The sequence below is a fragment of the Eschrichtius robustus genome, chromosome 1 (genome assembly GCF_028021215.1).
Source record: "Eschrichtius robustus isolate mEscRob2 chromosome 1, mEscRob2.pri, whole genome shotgun sequence".
NCBI classification, from domain to species: Eukaryota; Metazoa; Chordata; class Mammalia; order Artiodactyla; family Eschrichtiidae; genus Eschrichtius; species Eschrichtius robustus.
The window spans coordinates 136366124-136383719 of NC_090824.1; the positions used below are offsets into that span (position 1 = coordinate 136366124).

At 37.2% G+C, this 17596-nt stretch overlaps 1 protein-coding gene across 13 annotated transcripts in view; it reads left to right on the forward strand.

Moving 5' to 3' along the window:
• Positions 1 to 17596, forward strand: part of PEAK1 (pseudopodium enriched atypical kinase 1) — a 301070-nt gene that overhangs the window by 64518 nt on the left and 218956 nt on the right. For 10 of the 13 annotated variants that reach the window (XM_068556176.1, XM_068556169.1, XM_068556116.1 and 7 more), the window contains exon 3: positions 921 to 1041. The exons of the other annotated variants lie outside the window; for them this stretch is intronic. The gene's annotated coding sequence lies outside the window, so the exon portion shown is untranslated. The remainder of the gene's footprint in view (positions 1 to 920; positions 1042 to 17596) is intronic. 13 annotated transcript variants of the gene reach the window in all.

Below are 17596 nucleotides of genomic sequence, written 5' to 3' on the forward strand. Positions count from 1 at the left end.
AAACAGAATACTTTCTTTAACTCATCTCTCTATCTGTACCTTCTACAATACTATACATATAAAAGAAATCAGTTGACACTTTGGACCTTCTGCTTAGGAATTACCTTAGCTAGAAGTAACAGTTCATTATCAACATTTTCTGCTTTTTAACTTAGCACAGGCAACAGTTTTGTTAAAATTTCTGCCACTTTATAACAAGGGTCTTCTTTCCTCCAGCTTCTGAGAGCATTTTACTCACTCTCCTTTAAGGCTTCTCCAATAGCCTTCTCAAGGCTCATCAAGCTTTTGCTAATGAGATTCTTAGGGCCCTTCCACCTTGTGTCTACCACCCAATCCCAAAGCCAGTATCACATGTTTTTGTTATGTTAGTACTCTAGTTCCAGGTACCAAATTATGTTCTGGTAATCGCTGGTTAATCGCTGTTTAACAAATCACCCCAAACCTAGTCCCAGAACCTGCATGACTTTTCCTTAACCAGCATTAGAAGTCACTCAGTGTCACTTCCACCACACTCTCTTGGTTACTAGCAAGTTAAGTGCCACTCTGGATTTAAGGAGAAGGGAATTAAGCTCTACCTCTTTATGGGGAAGTGGCAAATTTACATCATAGAAGAGCATGTGGAATGGGAGATATTTTTGCAGCATATTCGGAAAATACAGTTTGCCACAGATGGATAAAATAAAATACATAGGATTACAAAGGAAAGCAATTATACTAAAATATCATTACCAAACAAATTGTGATAAAGTAATATGTGCTTGTTTAACATACTACACAACAAGATATAGTGGCAGGCCAATAGTAATTTAGTAAATTTGTAAGTACAGTATATATATTAGTAATTTTAGAGGTTTGGAGAAAATAAAGAAATAATTTATTTTGCCATCTAAGTTCATGGATCTTCTGAATTCTATCCACAGACCCTACTGTCCTAGGTTAAGAACTCTTGGATTAATATAATGGTGTTAGCAGAAGTCGTATTGCTGTGGACTGGAGAGGGAATTTGCGTGAGGGCAGAGACGAAAGGGAGGACACCATAGGGTAAGTTCCATATAGTAGGATTTATTTGCCTTTTAAGTTAAAGGTTTTGTTGTTTTTTTAGGTAGAGACTTAAATATGTTTATGTAATGAAGGAAAGATACTAGTGAAGAGAGAAAGTTGAATACATTGGTAAGATAAAGGGTATTTAAAAGATTTCTGAGAAGGCAAGAGAGAGTGTGGTCTTGAGCTTAGGTGAAAGCATTAGTCCTGGATGGAAGGAGAGGCAAAAGGAAAGGAGTTATGGATGTTTGCAGGTGCTGTTCTTTTATCAGGTCACATGCATTGAGAAAAATATAGATAAATAAATTCAACACAGGAGCAAGGGAGGCCAAGGCGGGCCTCAGAGAACATAACAGCAGAGGTCCTGGAAAATCTAAGAATGTTGGGGTTAGGGTAGGCAGGAAAAGGTAGTGAAATAAAGACAGAAAAAAGTAACTGGTAATGTAAGTGATTGGATGCAGAAGACAAACTTTACCTAGTTTACAGTTTTGTTTAGTGCCTTCTGTAGGCCAATTCTCCTTACTATGGATATGGAGACAAAGAAAGGCGGAATGAGAATAAAATGCAGTTATATATTTCGATATCTGCTTATTTAGAGTTAACTTTTTCTAAGTGTCTTGTTTAGCATATGTAATTAATACTTGTAACGCCTTTGCCACAAAATAACATGAAAGCCGAGGAGCTTCTTTTTCATGGTTATTTGAGATTGATATTGTAAAGCAGTAGGTGTGTTTGCTGCTTCCATGCTTACAGCTGGATGGAAATTGGCCTCAAAGGGTCTATGGTTTTCTTTGTCATTAGCCAACAGATGCTTGCTACAGTGTTTTGCTCACTGAGTCTTTATTTAATGTGAGGGTAACGCATCTCTGTACACTAATGAGAAGAGCTGTGCGATACAGTAGCTCATTTGTGTATAACAAATATCTGCCTTTAGCCACACATTAATCCTTCACTAGGGCTTCCCTGGTGGCGCAGTGGTTGAGAAACTGCCTGCTAATGCAGGGGACACGGGTTCGAGCCCTGGTCTGGGAAGATCCCACATGCCACGGAGCAGCTGGGCCCGTGAGCCACAACTACTGAGCCTGCGCGTCTGGAGCCTGTGCCCCGCAATGGGAGGGGCCGCGATAGTGAAAGGCCTGCGCATCGCGATGAAGAGCGGTCCCCGCACCGCGATGAAGAGTGGCCCCCACTTGCCGCAACTAGAGAAAGCCCTCGCACGAACCGAAGACCCAACACAGCCAAAATAAATAAATAAATAAATAAATAAAGTAGCTATTAAAAAAAAAAAAAATCCTTCACTAAATGATTTTTCTTTTTTGTTTCACCAGCCTGTTATCAACACCTGGTTGGCTTATCTATCTTCAAATTGCTTTGACTTTCTAGTACGTTGATCCTGACTTTAGTATGTCTGTTTTATAGGGGAAATATTTTCTGTCTGTCAGAGAATTACTTCAGAAATTCTCAAAAAATTAAAAAATTTAAAATTTCAGATCAGGACTATATATCATTAAAAAACTTAGGTTTCTAGGCACAAATATTCATTTATACATGAGTATGGTATGAAATTGCTAATTTTCAATATTGCATATAATATATGCAATATTGTATATATTATATATACTTATGATATATATACACTTATATATTATAAAATATATTTTACTGCAATAAAATATTTCTTAAATGTTTATTTATAATATATACAATATTACAAATATTATATATATACATACATATATATATTTAAAATTGTGGTAAAATGTCTAAGCTTTCTCCACAGCCCCTATCTTCCCTCAGCAACTGCCCTTTGGCTACCTTTCAGGCCTAGGGTTGCACATACCTGCATGAGGACCTTTCCTGGAAATGGGCTCTGCCATTTAGGCTAGGAGTTCTGGGATTCCAGGTCGGTGGAAAGTGGTCTCTTGGGGTGAGACCAAGTAAAGTGACACTTCCTCTTGGCCCTTTTCTCTGCTCATTACATGGAGAGAGGTGTGGCCACAGGAAGGCCAGATCCTGTTGCCTTTATCTAAGGGTAGTAGTGATTTTAATAGTCTTTTAATAAATCTACTAGATTTGGTTGCCTCCAAGTTTATTCCTTCCTTTTGTTGTATAGCCAGAAGGATTTCTCTAAACCAAAATCATTATCACATCCCTGCTTGAAACTTTTTAGTGCTTCACATTTTCATTGAGATAAAGGCTAAACTCCTGACATGGCTTGTTGAAGATCCTTTGTGCCCTGTTCTGGTCATTGCTTACTTTTGCTATTATTGAGCTCTGTTGTTGCCCTGCCAAACAAGTACTCTTTTCTACCTATACAACTTTGCACAGGCTGTAGGTCTGTCCTACTCCCCTCTCCTCATGAGCAATCTCTAGTATATTTACCAAACTCCTACTAATCCTTTAACGCTCAGTGATTAGTACACATTTCTTTTATAGCACTTGTTGCATTATGTAATATTTGCCTTTCTGTAAGCCATGCCCTCTGCCTCCAAAGGCAAGGGCTAATTTGATTCAGCATGCTGTTTCCTGTACTGATAGTGTGTGGTACACAATAAGTGCTTAATAAATGTGTGTTGAATGAAGGCTGTAATTAGTGGAACACTTTAAATGTGAATTGCTCTAGAGAAATATGTTTGCAGTAAACTCCTGCATAAGCAAGGTGATTGAGGAATGGAGTATTTCAATTATTGATTATGCTACATAACAGTCAATTTCAAATTATCAATTTTAGATAATTTTAATACAGAACAAAATGGATTAATACGGAATTTATCTGTATTAATTCATAAGATGCTTCAGCATGATCATTCTGAATTGTGTGGCTTTTTTAGAGCTATGGCTGAGGAAGCTGTGAGGATCAAGTGTTATCTGTAGTGTTGCTTTTTCACAAGCTGGGCCTTGTTTTATCAATTGAATCTTTAACACATTTACTGAGTGTTTTGTCTACCTAAAAAGTATACTATAAAATTAACACTAGGTAAAAGGGATTCAAAATTGCATTATTATCAAATATAGTTTTAAAAATGCTCAGAAGACGGGCAAGCAACGTACCTTAAGGTGTATGCACAATCTCAATTCACCAGAAAGCTTAGTACATTCAGGCTGTGCCTTTTGGATGACAATCCTTGATGAGTCCAAGTGAAGTCTTACGAACTGAGCTAAGCAGTTACTTTGATGGTAATCTCTGGCCATAACTATTTCAAGTGCTTGATCCCCACCCCAATTATATGTTTATTCTTCTCTTATTCATAGGAAGGTAGTGTGAGTGATGGCTGCTCATTTGTGTGTTAATGTAATGGTTCTTTTCTCTCACTCACCCAAAAATAATGTTGCCAGTTATTAGTTGCAAAACTCAGAAATTACTTCTATGCATTTGGCCCTCCATTTTCACATCTTTGAAAGTGGTTTTGAGCAGAGACCTGTTTGGAACTCAGGGAACACGCCCTTATTTGCACAAACGGTCTGAAAACCTTCATGGTAGCTGAGCTCTGACCTCCTACATTGCTGTGCCCTGTTCTCTTGTTAAACCTAGAAATCTTCCTTCAAAGCTTGATCCCTTTTAAAGCAAGAATTTGGAATATCAAGCAGATGTATATATATTTTTAATGACATTCAGAAAAATATATTGTAAATGTAACTATTATTTAGATGCTGTATTTTTCAATTGGCTCATCTCTACTTGAGTCCTTTTAATCAGTTTCCCAGCCTGTCCCTTCAGCTGCATAATAATGCAGTACTTGTAGCATAATTATTTTATGAAAGTGAATCATCTTAAGTACAAGAACTGATTGACCTACGGGTTAACTACAGAATCTTACATGAAAGAAAGGGCAATTTAAAGGATTAAGTAATTTTTAAGAATGTGAATATTGGGGTCATCAATGATAGAAACAACGTACTGCTTGATTATGATAAAATATTCAGCAACTCACTAACCCAGCTGTCTTGTTTAAATAATCTATGAACAAACAGAATAAAAATAATTCTTGCTGCCGTGCACTAAACCAGTATCTACTGAGGTTTTAGTTTGGGAAATATGTCAAAAAACTTGTCTTTGATGTGAGCATTTTTATGTTAAGAAGCTGATTGATTCTATTAAATACAGAATGGAAACATTTATGTCTTTGTAGTATGACTTTAACATAATTATTAATTGAGTACAAGAATGTGATTGCTTGCTAAGGCATAGTTTTTTGTATTAGTCAAGTTATGAGTAAGAAAGGCTTTCAATCTCTCTCTTAAGAGAAGCAGTATTCAGTGTCCCTGGTTTTACTCATGGTTCCATCACTAACTGGCTAGCTAACTTTGGTGCCTTGGGTTTTCTCATGAGTCAAATTAACTACCTCATAGTGAAGATCAATTGGATCTTGTATGTGAAAGCGCTCTATAAAATGTATGCCACATTTAGTAGTTAAGCAAGATTTTAGCCCCTTTTCTGCCTGCTTTTTAACTTTGGGCTGGTCACTTAACCTCTCTGAGCTTTTATTTCTTTATAGGTAAAACAGAGGAGTTTGGCCTGTAATATATTCAACTGGAGGAGTACTATTTACATTGTATTTATTGCTTATAACCTGTAATTTATGATTTTTTTCTCTCTCTTTTTTTAACATGTGCTTGCCCCTATTCCTTTAATGGATATTGTGATTACCGTGTAAGACTGGATTCCATTAATCTTCACCTATTATGTTTCATTTAATCTTCCTCTCAATCTTGTGAAAGTAGTTGGTATTATCCTCATTTTACTGATGAGGAAAACTGAGGTTCAGTTTAGTGTTAGAGGTAGGATTCTAGATGCCAGTGTTCTTTTTTTTTTTAATAGCATGTGGCTTGAAGACACATTGCCACATACCTCATCTAAAGCAAGCTTTTGATCTCCATTATTTTTCTATTCTTTTTTCTCAAAATGAATAGAGCCTTACCAAAATGCTTTTGAAGAGAAATGTGTCTATTCAATAGCAGTAAGCATGGTTCGGGAATTTTTACATTATAGCACCATTACAAAAAATCTTGTTGGCATTATACAGCAGTGCCGTATATCCGGGAATCTTTCAGTGCTGGAACATATAGTTTGTCCTTCAAATAAGATGAGTTCTATTTTAATAGATGTATTTTATTTTTAAAATATAGCATCGTCTAATGTTATAGATGCTTTTAAACTCGAAGACTTATTTTGTGCTTACCATAGAAGGAAAACAGGTGATCTAAGTACTTACTAAATTTTTTTGGTTTTTAAAATCCTAATTTGTGATTCTAGGAAAAGCATTACCCGTGGCAAACTTTTCAAAAATTTCTGTTCTAGGCAGGTATTATTTTATGGTATCCATTGTTTATATTTAAATTTTAAAAAGAGATCTATCTCTGGACTATCTGAAATAAGTAGGTATGACAGGGTTTAGGACAAGCATGTCCAGAAACATTCATTTCTGTCTAGAGTTCATTTATGAATTCTGTGTTTTAACATGCCAGCCCTAGATATTGATCTTACTTGGAATATTATTGCTCTTAGAGTGACTGAAACACTGGTTCAGCTAAGACTGTGATGCTGATCCTTTGTGATTCAGAAACCTTTGCCCTAGGGACATTCCTTCATGTTTCTCTTTTTTTCTATTGACAGTTTCCTGATGGTCATTACTAGTCCAAAAGTGAGTTCTCATGAATAGCTCATTGGTCACAGTTTTATTTTTATCTTCCCAACTGATGACTTTGAAATGGCTGTGGCATTTTGAAGGAGACCTTATCTGCTGTCATTCTTAACCCTATTCATGAAACTCCAACCACATAGGCCTTCTTTTCTGTTCTGTAAAGTCATTCTAGCTTCAGGGACTTCTACTACTTGTAGCTCTGTGGGAGTCGTTTTCCCCCAGACTGTTGCTTGGCTATATCCTTCTTGTCATTTTTAAGTCTCAGCTTTAAATGTTCCTTCTTCAAAGAGGTTTTCCTTGACAACTCACTATAAATTAGTGCTTCTCCGACACTATCAAATGGCCATATTTTATTTTCTTCTTAGCACCTAATGACTAACTGATAGTTATTTATTTCTTGTTTATCTGCTCTGTTGGGGACATAGACATTCTGTTTTGTTTAATGCTGTATCCCCAGCACCTAGAACAATGTCTGCCATAGTAGGCATTCCAGTTAATATTTGTTGAATGACCAAATGAATGCTTTTTCTATTGGCTATTTATAAAATTCTTTTTTTTTAAGCTTTTTCTTTTCTTTATTTCTTTATTTTTTGGTAATCAGGAAGGTACAATGAGTGTTTTTGCAATTAATGTTTATGTACTTTTGACGTTTTTCTCTTCCTTTGCTGTTCTGTTCCCTAGTTAAAGTCTTTCAGAGGAAAGGGGAAAGCCTTCTGATTTTTCAAAACTCCTGAGATATGACTATTTCGATTTATCTACTGCTTGCCAGGTGGATGTCTGAGCTGGTGCAGCCTAGTCACAAAAGCAATTAACAGGTAGGAAAATTGGCTCATAACAGCTGCTTCAGTCCTGCTTGAGTTGGCCTCTCCCCCAAGGGACTGTCACTGTCAACCTAGCAAAATGAAATTGCCTTCCCATAAACATTTTTTTCTAGGATTATAGAACAGAAACAAATTCTTGGTTTATAAAATGAGTTAAAATGTGTCAACAGAATAAAACAGAATAATGACCTGCTGCTGCAATTTGAATTATGAGGCATGGCAGCAACGTTTATTTTCAGAAGAGTTGACATTGAAACTGTAGAACTTTTAGTTCTATTGAAATGACTTTATTATGCCAAAAGGGTAGATTTAATAACTTATTTATTGGTGTTGGTGAGGGAAATGACAGTTCTATAAAATATAATTTTTGACCCTCAACGCTTTGGTTTGTGACATAGTTTTTGAGTCCTTGCTCCTTCACTTAACTCTATGGAAAGGGGCAGGTTTTGGAAAGAATGCAACTTGATTTACATTCCATTTTATTCCCCTACTGTTAATTCATTCAGTATGGATTCCATTTGATCATGATAGACCATAACCATTGTTATGTGCTGTAACCAGTCTATGCATTTAAAAAATGGATTTAAGTGGGTTTTATATTAACAGTATGCCAGTTCTGGGTTTTATACTGACATATGCCTCAATGCTAGCAAACATGGCATTGGTTTCTCTTGATTCTTTTTTTTTTTTTTTTTAATAGTAATCTTTTATTTATTTATTTATTATATTTATTTTTGGCTGTGTTGGGTCTTAGTTTCTGTGCGAGGGCTTTCTCTAGTTGTGGCAAGCGGGGGCCACTCTTCATCGCGGTGCGCTGGCCTCTCACTATCGCGGCCTCTCTTGTTGCGGAGCACAGGCTCCAGATGTGCAGGCTCAGTAGTTGTGGCTCACGGACCTAGTTGCTCCGTGGCATGTGGGATCTTCCCAGACCAGGGCTCGAACCCGTGTCCCCTGCATTAGCAGGCAGATTCTCAACCACTGCGCCACCAGGGAAGCCCCTTGATTCTTTTTGATAACTTTTACTTGATGTGATTTCCAATCTGAGCTAGTTGTGAACTGTGCTCCCCTTGAAAGTTGCCTTCTAGTCGGTACTCCTTTCCATTCATCCCTTTTGTATCACTGGCCTCAGGAAGCTAAAAGAGTTTGTGTCATTAAACTCTGCTTTAATATTTTGTCAAAAAATTAAGAGAAGATTCTTGCATAGTGAGGGTATTAACTTAGTTTTTGGATGAATGAGATGTGCTTTTGTTATGCTAATATGGCAATTCATGGTGTTCCTCTAGGTAACTTCAGGATGGGGCCTGGTCACCAGAAACACCAACCACATGATTAGAGGGTTGAGACTTTGGGCCAGTCTGACTTCTGGGGAGGTGGAGAGGGTTTGGAGATTGAGTTTAATCATGTGGCCAGTGATTTAATCAATTATGCCTATGTAATGAAACCCTAATAAGAACTCTGGACACCAAAGCTCAGTGGAGTTTCTTGATTGGTGAAGATATTGATGTGTTGGGAGAACGATGCACCCTCACTCATGGGGAGAGGGCATGGAAGCCCTTCATTCAGGACCATCTCGGACCTTGCCATATGTGTATCCTTTATAATAAAACTATAATCATAAGTATAATGCTTTTCTGAGTTATGGGAGTTGTCCTAGCAAGTTATCAAACTGAAGTGATCATATAGAAATCTCTGAATTTGTGACCAGTTGATTAGAAATGCAGGTGGCCTGGAGACCCCTGAAGTGTGGCTGGCATCTAAAGTAAGTGCAGTCTTGTTCGGGATAATGCCCTTTGGTTTGTGGGTTCTAGACTAACTCTGAGTGGTTAGTGCTAAAATTGAACTGCAGTACACTCATTTAAGGTTGAAGCAGAATAGTGGTACATTTGCTATCATTAATGAACCAATATCGATATATGTACTGAAGCCCAAAGTTTGCATTAGGGTTCACTCTTTATGTTATACACCTTCATGGGTTTTGACAAATTCATAATGTCTTGGGTCTACCATTATAGTATCATACAGAATAGTTTTACTGCCCAATAAATCCCCTGTGTTCTACCTGTTCATCCCTCCCTCTCTTGCCCCCAGACTGCTGATACCACCACTCATCTTTTTACTGTTTCTATAGTTTTGCCTTTTTCAGACTGTCATATAGTTGAAATCATATAATATAGTCTTTTCAGACTGGCTTCTTTCACTTAGCAATATACCTTTAATGTTCCTCCGTGTCTTTTTGTGACTTGATAACTCATTTATTTTCATTGCTGAATAATACTTCATTGTGTGCATTTACCACAGTTTATCCATTTACCAGTTGAAGGATATCTTAATTTCTTCCAGGTTTTTGCAATTATGAATAAAGCTGCTATAAACATTCATGTGCAGATTTTTTTGTGGACATTGGTTCTCAAATCAGACTGCAATTGCTAGATCATATAATAAGACTCAGTTTAGCTTTGTAAGAAATTGCCAAACTGTTTTCCAAAGTGATTGTACCATTTTGCATACTTACCAGCAATGAATGAGAGTTCCTGTTGCTCCACATCCTTGTCAGCATTTGGTGTTGCCAGTGTTTTGAATTTTAGCCATTCTAATAGGTGTATGGTGTAGTAGCTCGTTGTTTTAATTTGCAATTCCCTAATGGCCTATGATGTTGAGCATCTTTTCATGTGTTTATTTTTTTATGTGTATATCTTTTTTGGTTAGGTGTCTTTAGGTCTTTTGTCTACTTTTTATTTATTTATTTATTTTTTTGTTGTGCCATGTGGCATGCAGGATCTTAGTTCCCTGACCAGGGATTAAACCCTTGCCCCCTGCATTGGGAGCACAGAGTCTTAACCACTGGACCGCCAGGGAAGTCCCATCTACTTTTTTTTTTTTTTTTTTTTGGCTTTGTTGGGTTCTCGTTGCTGCCCGCAGGCTTTCTCTAGTTGTGGCAAGCAGGGGCTGCTCTTCATTGTGGTGTGCAGACTTCTCATTGAGGTATCTTCTCTTGTTGAGGAGTGCGGGCTCTAGGGGTGCGGGCTTCAGTAGTTGCAGCACATGGGCTTCAGTAGTTGTGGCGCGCGGGCTCAGTAGTTGCAGCTCACGGGCTCTAGAGTGCAGGCTCAGTAGGTGTGGCACATGGGCTCAGTTGCTCCATGGCATGTGGGATCTTCCAGGGCTCGAACCCATGTCCTCTGCATTGGCAGGCGGATTCTTATCCATTGCACCACCAGGGAAGTCCCCCATCTACTTTTAATCATGTTTTTGTTTTCTTATTGTTGAGTTTGAGTTCTTTGTATATTTTGGGTAACACTCCTTTATCAGATTTACTTTTGCTAATATTTCTCCCAGTGCGTGACTTGTCTTTTCATTAATGATGTCTTTCACAGAACAGAAGTTTTTAATTTTAATGAAGTCCAAGTTATAGGTTTCTTTATTACTTGGATCATGCTTTTGGTGTTGTATCTAAAAAGTCATCATTAGGGACTTCCCTGGTGGTCCAGTGGTTAGGACTTCACCTTCCGGTGCAGGGGATGCAAGTTTAATCCCTGGTCAGGGAGATAAGATCCCACAAGATCCCACATGTCTCACGGCCAAAAAACCAAAACATAAAGCAGAAGCAATATTGTAACAAATAGAATGAAGACTTTAAAAATGGTCCACATCAAAAAATCTTAAAAAAAAAAAAAAGTCATCATCAAGCCCAAGGTCACCTAGATTTTTTTCCTGTTATTTTCCAGAATTTTTAGTTTTGTGTTTTACATTTAGGTTTGTGATCTATTTTGAGTTAATTTTGTGTGTTTTGTTTTCATTTTTTAAAAATTATAAGGTATTTGAAACATGCAGATCCATATTAAGACTAACATATTGACCAATATATAAAGTGCCTGCCAAAAAAATATTACCAGTTTACCTTATAAATATACAGATTATAAAATCAAGGTAGTTGAGACCGCTGTGCATCCCTCCCAGTCTCATCCCTCTCCCTGTCTCAGAAGGAATCAGTTTTATGAATTTGGTGTTTTTCAAATCTATGCATGTTTTTATAGTTTACTAAATATTTGTGTATCATATTATATGGCGTTTTTACAAGTTTCAAAATTTCACATTAACAACATTATGGAGATTTCCCTGGTGGCACGGTGAATAAGACTCCACGCTTCCAACGCAGTGGGCCTGGGTTCGATCCCTGGTGAGGGAACTAGATCCCACATGCATGCCGCAACTAGGAGTTCGCCTGCCACAACTAAGGAGCCTGCCTGCCACAACTAAGGAGCCCGCCTGCCGCAACTAAGACCTGGTGCAACCAAATATATAAATAAATATTTAAAAAAACCCAACATTGTGTATGTTACACCTATTTCAGCAACTTGTTTATTTCAAAACTCTGCATTGTTTTTGCGATTTAGGGGATTTTTTTTTTTTTTACCGTAGGAAAGAATTAAATTGCTTTAATTAGCAATTTAATGTTAAAGAATTAATTTATTAACAGTTGTATTTTATCTTGGTTTCCTATATTAGTATAGACAGACTAGTTCTGACCTGTGGATTAAGTTTTTCAACCCTCAAACATTGTATTTAAACTTTATTATAGGATGTGTTTTTTAGAGGTGTACTGAAGTGATTCTAAAAAGCTATTTTTTGTTTTAGGAATTTTGTGTGTGTGTGTGTGTGTGTGTGTGTGTGAGGTTTTTAGAATGCAAACACAAGTGACATTAGATCACTGATATGGTGTTCCACAGCTACCCTGAAGCCAGAAAGACTTAATTATTTTAAAGCGTGCTTCTAGTTGGAGAGCCTACCTTTTATAGATTTCTTTCTGGGGGCTCTTTTTAAGCTGTGGGTTTTCTTTACTATAATCATCAGTTTCTGAAAGAGAGCACCATTTCTAGGATAAATCAGAAGATCCCTACAATTCAAAGTGGAGGTAAAGCTGTAGCTTCCTCTCTCAGCTTTAGGAAAGTTACTTGATTTTGCTTGGTGTAGGTAGGGTTGAACCTAACTATTTATGCTGATGTATGCAGCAAGTTTCATCCAGTCAAAGCAGAAGCTGTCAGATCTTTGTAGAATTTTCTGTGGCCTAAATTAAATCTGCATCACACAGGATTGCAGTCTTTAGAGAAGGCTACTCCCTTTGTCTGTTGTATTAATTGTGCATGTGTTGATTTGATTATTGTTGCTCATTTTACAACCTTTGGTGTATAGTTTGGGTTCAGTAGCAAAAAAAGCTTGAAATTTCTACTGTTTTGTACATTTGAAAAATAATGACCTCCCTCTTCCCCCAGATCATTTATTATAGGTTTCAGAAAGCTGTGTAATGGCACGTCCAATCCAGATTATCTTGCTAACAACATCCTGAAGAATCTATTATATTGTAAAGCATCATTGGCAGATTCAGTTGTAATTTAATAAGAATAGACCAATATGCCAAGGGAAGTGATTTTTTAAGTTCTTGCTCTTCCTGCTCAGCTCTGTTGCATGAAATGCTCAAATAGTTTCTTCCTCTTTGTCCTTTTCAAGGATGAAATGTGTTCTAGATTTTTTCTCCCCACCCCTTCTGTTTAAGACTGTGTTTGTATCAGTGCTATACTAATAAAGGGGTACTGAACAGTGACTTTTTTCCTACTGAATTTTCTAAAGTTCATTTTCTACATGATGCCATGGTTTTAGATGTTATTTCATTCACAGGAATTGGTCTATGGTAAACATTTTGTGACATGATTTCTATGACAAGTGTGTAAATTAAAAATTGAGTTTGTGTAGATTCTCTGTGCCAGGTTATAGTGTATCCCCTGTTTGGGATTTTATCTTCAGGGTCTTTATATGGCAGGTGTTGTACTCAGATTAATCTCAGGATGTTATAGACCTATTAATTTCAGACAAATCATCAAATTCTCAGTTTGGTCAGTTTGGTCATATGGTTGCTTTAGATTATTGATTATAATCTTAATGATTATACTTTCTTGATTTAAAAAAAATCAGTATTTACTGAATTTTTCTCTCAAATATGTAAAATATTCCTGGCTCCTTTTAAAATAAATTATATTAATTTTGTCTTAGCATACTTAGAATAGTTTTTTGTTTAAGTAGAGCTCTTATGAATATATTGTCCCAGTTGAGTTTATTTGGATTTCCTTTTCTCCCCTACCTATTTCCCAAACTTCAGGAGAAGAATTATGCTTCTCACTTCTGGCATCCCAAGGGCTAGACCCATGTCTTGATTGGTTATTTTGTTGTCTGTATCCCAGTCATTTCCCTGTTTCTACTCATTTTGCTTCCTCCCATAAGCACCCACTCTAATCTAGTTAGTATACATCTTTATTTTATTTTTAAAAATATTTATTTGTTTATTTGGTTGCGCTGGGTCTTAGTTGTGGCTTGCCAGCTCCTTAGTTGTGGCATGTGAACTCTTAGTTGTGGCATGCATGTGGGATCTAGTTCCCCGACCAGAGATCGAACCCAGGCCCCCTGCACTGGGAGTGTGGAGTCTTATCCACTGTGCCACCAGGGAAATCCCTAATATACATCTTTAGATCTTTCTATATCTTTGGAAAATACATAGTGTTTTCTGTGTATAGTTTGTAATTTTCATAAGTGACATTGACTGTACATCTTATTTTATTCTTTTTTAAAAAATTCAGCCCTGCATTTAAATGATTTATCCTGTGGCTGTATGTAATTCTGGTTCCTTACTTCTGACTGTTGTATCCTATGTGCATACTCTTATCCATGCATGCTATGTATCCATCTTACTTATACTCCCCTACTGATGTTTATGTTCTGTAAACAATGCTGCAGTAATAATCTTTGTTTTATTTTATGGAGATATATACTGAAGAGTGGGATTGGTGGGTTTTTGGGTTTCCATTATTAAGTTTGCTAAGTATTACCAGATTGCTCTGTAGAAAGACTAGACAGTTTACACTCCTTTGAGCTGTGCATGAGGGCTCACAGACCATTTTCCATGTAAGCAGTGTGGCCACCTAATTGGCCTGAAGAGTTGCTTTTATGGGCATGATTAGTAAGCTCCCAAATTATTTGTCTATGAATAAGATAAAACCAAAACAGGTTGCTATCAGTCCTCCACTGAGAAGGGACTCATGAGTGGAAAAGCTGCCATTGTTCCTAGTAAAGTTCTCTGTAAAGGGAGATTTTTGATGAGAGACTGTGAAGGTGAGCCCTCATTACCAAATACCTTGGCCTACCAGCCATGTGGAGTTTAGCTCAGCAAGCTGTGAATGATTAGATTCTTTGTGTCAAGCATGGTTCTTGTCATACAGATGTGGATGAAGCAGACCCTCTGCTCCTGAAGCTCTTTGGTTGTAGGGCAAGTGGATGCAGTACTGTGTGGTTATCTCTTTTTTCAGGAGAACTCTTTGTTTCGTCTGTGAGAAGTTATCTCTGGTCATGCAGTCTTTCATGGTAGCCCTCCTTGGTCACTGTTATTCTTCCTACCTCGCTTTCTGGGATCTCACCAGTTCATCATCGTACCTGACCTGGTAAAAGATCCTTTAGGAAGGGGTGTTATTTGTGTGGCATTTGTATCCTGAAGTGTGATGATTGGGGTGTGAGGGATGACATGTTGGTAAGTCCCTTTGAATTGGTGAAACGGAAATCAGAAAATATTATCTAGAAGCATGGATTAATTAAAAGTATATTATTGTATAGTGGCAAGAATACAGATAATAGTGTTGGGCAAAATAGCAGACAAAACACACCTTCCAATCTTTACACATCTAAGTTCCCATTGAAAAAACCAATAGATGAATAGATGGATGGGGAAATACCTGCATACGTGTTGGAAACTAAAGCTTTATGCCACTCATATGCCAAAAAACCCAGAATAATTTTTGTTAAGCAGCATTGTTGATGAATGAAAGAAGTAATTGATGAAGTACACCTGAGGAGAACCTTCCTGAGAGAGAACTCCTCATTTGGGAGGGGCCAAGTCTAGAAGAATGGTCCTACAAGGTACAACACTTAAATTTCTCTCTGGTCTCTTGGACCAGAAGTATTGATACTTTGTAAGCAGTGTTCATAGATCCAGAGTTTGTCTCTAGTACCTCCCTAAAAGGAGCCTGTCCATATAAGTGGTCTAGTTACTAAGTTCCCAGCTACCAACACCACCGTCTCCAACCTCCTTCCTGGTTGCTGGATTTCCCACCTAGCAATCTAGTGAGGTTTTTGTTCTCAGAAACATTCAGTCATTAAGAGGTGTGAAAGCTGAATATCAGTTGTGAGAAGGGAGCAATCTGAAAGGATTCTGAAGGGATGAAAACTATAGTGACCAAGTTAAAATCTGCTATGGATGCAGTAGATAACAAATTAGACACTACAGAAAGACAAACTTGTGAAATCTTTTCCAAACTACAAAGGCAAAAGATGGGACAATGAAAATGATTGGAAAATAAGATAAAGGAAGGATAGGTCAGGAGATAAAATGTACAAATTGTAGGGCTTTCAGAGAGAAAGAGATGCAGCAGATACATTGTTCAGAGAAATAATAGAAGAAAACGTTGCTGACCCAAAATTAATACAAACAAATATGAAACTGTATCCTACTGGACTTTTCAGATTTGGAGGCATTTCTACTAGTGACAGTGTAAAAGGAACTGAACTGATGTAGGTACAGAGAGCCAATTCCTAAATTCTCCTCCCATGAAAGAGCAGACTACCTGGGTTGTAAATGGAAGTGATGCTAAGTATATCCTACTAAATATGCTCCACTTCTGAGGACAAGAGCAAGCAGGAGCAACAGGTAGAAAGCTGGCAAGATGGGAGGCTTTCATCCTGGAATAAAGGGTAGTGAGGACCAGAAAGATTACACGTTGGGGTATGATCATTAGAAAAGAGAAGAAAGAATTATCATTATTCACAGGTGATACAATGATCTACCTAAAAATCTAAAGAAAATTACCTGAAAACCTATCTGAACTAATATTAAGTTACATGGATGTTTACCAACTAAGCATACCAAAATTAGTGATTTTTCAGTATTCTAGCAATACCTAGTTAGAAACTGTAATGGGAAAAAGAAATCCCATAAGTATTTAGAGAGAAAACCCCCCAAAAAGTATAGGAATTATTTTAAGAAAACTTAATTTTACATCAGAATATAAAGAGACTTGAGTAAGTAGAAAGATTAAACATGTTTCTGATTAGGAAGACTCAGTATTATACAGATTCTTTCCAAGTCCGTGATTTAATGTAATCCTAGTCAAAATCCTAACCAACTTTTTTTGATCTAGAGGTGGAGTGCATAGGGAAATTTAACAGATTTTTCTGAAATGGACCTAGAAGAATAAATTTAAGGGAACATTTTTGAAGGAATAGTTTTATAAAGTTGGAATTGCACTACCAGATTTTTATGAACCTGCAGTAATTAAAACCATATGATAATGACCGTAATAGAACAAGCTACAATTCTGAAAAAAGACATATTAGTATATGATAATGATGTCATTTCAATTCATTGGGAGAAAGAATGAATTGGTTAACAAATGGTGCTAGGAAAATTGGTTTAGAAATTGGAAGACTATAAAATTGTAATCATACTTCACATCATAAACTAAGATTTTGGATGGATAAGGTAATATAATATTCTCATAATGGAATAGAAGAATTTGAGGAAATATGTATGTAAATATATGATCAAGTAGTAGAGAAAGCCTTTCCTATTTTTAACATTTAAGAAAATATTTAGGGACTTCCCTGGTGGCGCAGTGGTTAAGAATCTGCCTGCCAATGCAGGGGATATGGGTTCGAGCCCTGGTCTGGGAAGATCCCACATGCCGCAACTAACATGAGCAACTAAGCCTGTGCGCCACAACTGCTGAGCCTGCGCTCTAGAGCCCGTGAGCCACAACTACTGAGCCCACATGCCACAACTACTGAAGCCCATGCGCCTAGAGCCCATGCTCCACAACAAGAGAAACCACCGCAATGAGAAGCCTGCACACCGCAACGAAGAGTAGTCCTCCACTTGCCGCAACTAGAGAAAGCCCGCGTGCAGCAACGAAGACCCAACGCAGCCAAAAGTAAAATAAATAGAAGCAATCATTAAAAAAAAAAAATTTATTTATTAAAGGAAATAATTATATAAGCAAA